This window comes from Piliocolobus tephrosceles, unplaced genomic scaffold (genome assembly GCF_002776525.5).
Source record: "Piliocolobus tephrosceles isolate RC106 unplaced genomic scaffold, ASM277652v3 unscaffolded_42969, whole genome shotgun sequence".
NCBI lineage: Eukaryota > Metazoa > Chordata > Mammalia > Primates > Cercopithecidae > Piliocolobus > Piliocolobus tephrosceles.
This window is the reverse complement of record NW_022327608.1, coordinates 6,464-8,194: the sequence shown is the minus strand read 5'-3', so window position 1 is coordinate 8,194 and position 1,731 is coordinate 6,464. Positions and strand designations below refer to the sequence as shown.

General features: G+C 47.3%; 1 pseudogene; it reads right to left on the bottom strand.

Annotated features, from left to right (window-relative positions):
- Positions 1-1,072: 1,072 nt before the first annotated feature.
- LOC111530940 lies at positions 1,073-1,454 on the bottom strand (annotated as a pseudogene).
- Positions 1,455-1,731: the final 277 nt, after the last annotated feature.

The following is a 1,731-nucleotide window of genomic DNA, read 5'->3' as shown; positions in this document are numbered from 1 at the left end:
GAACGCTCATAACCACCTGCATGAATGAAGGGCCCTAATGTGCAGACGTTTCTCTTTCACTTAATGCTCCCGTGACCCTGGCGAGGCCTCATGATCCACACAGATTATGATAGGACCTGCCCCGGCCATGGAAGCTTGGAGAATGTGAGAAGGTGGCCCAGGGCACACAGGATTAGTTAGGGATTTGGGGATTTGCTCCAGGCACCCGTGCTGCCTCCACAGGTGATGCTCTAGGATGTGCATAGGTCCTCCCGGCCTGGCTGGGCCGGGGCACAAGTGGTGGGGAGTCTGACAGGGGCTTGCTTTCCCAATCTATACCCAAAGACAATGCACCAAAGGAAACAGGAATTAGGGGCTGGTCATCTCTCTGGGGAGAGAAGCGGGGTGAGAGGACAGCCCGATTAAAAGAGCCTCAGTGGCTGGGAGGGCCTGAGCTGTACAAAGCCTCCTTCTCTTCTCCCTTTGGCACAAGAGAGGATTCCAGAGATACCAGGAAGACCCACACTGGGGGAGCTCTCAGTGAACGCTGGGCAAGGCTAGCCCACTCTCTGCACAGATGGACAGGGGCTACTAACCCAAGGCACAGAAGTTACAGCCGGAGAAAGTGAGCCAGTGAAGTGTGAATGTGGATGTCTCTGTTAGGGGAAGGAAAAGGAGGGGGCAACTCGATGGGTTGAGATTTAAGTTTTTTGAGGTTGGATGCAGTGGCTCACTCCTGTAATCCTAGCACTTTAGGCGGCTGAGGTAGGAGGATGGCTTGAGTTCAGGATTTCAAGACCAGCCTGGACAACATAGCAATACCCTGTCTCTATTAAAAAATTAAAAATTAGCCAGGCGTGGTGGCACACACCTGTAGTCCCAGCTACTCAGGAGGCTGAGGTGGAAGGATGGCAGGAGCTTGGGAAGTTGAGGCTGCAGTAAACTATGATTACACTGCTGCATGCCAGCCTGGGTGACAGAGTGAGACCCGTCTCAAAAAAAGAAAACGGAAGTTTTTTTTTCTTTTCTTTTTTTTTTTTGGTTTGCAAGTTTTATTCAAGAACTCGTACAAAACATTACAGATAAATGAAATTTAATCCTCGTCTTCCTCCTCTTCCTCGTCCTGGTTAATTTGGAAGTAATGTAATTCATAACTCTCTTTGCTGTTAGCAGCTATGCAAACCAATCATGTAGATTATTCTTCAAAATTTTTTGGTGTCATATTTCAAATAACTTTTGGAAAAAGGCACCTCAGATGTCACGGTGATCTTGCTCTTGCTACTTTCTATGGTCACCACCCCTCCACCAAGTTTCCCAGCTTTTCAGTTCACTTTGATCGTCTCTTGCAAAAACTGCTCGAAATTGGCAGCGTCCATGATTCCATCTTCCACGGGGTGGGTGCAATCAAGAGTGAACTTCAGAACCTGCTTCTTCTTTTGGCCCCCCTTCACCGCAAGCTTTTTCACGGGTGCCATGGTGGCAGTGGAGGCAGAAAGAGAGCTGTTTCTTTTAAAATTGTAATTAATTTTATAAAGTTTCAGTAGCTTTGGGGGTACAAGTTATATTTGGTTACATGAATGAATTGTATAATGGTGAATTCTGAGATTTTAGTGCACGCACCACCCAAGTAGTGTTCATCGTATCCAATATGTAGTTTTTAATCCTAGACTCCCTGCCCATCCTCCCCCTTCTGAGTTTCCAGGGTTCATTATATCACTCTGTATGTCTCTGTGTCCTCATAGCTTAGCTCTC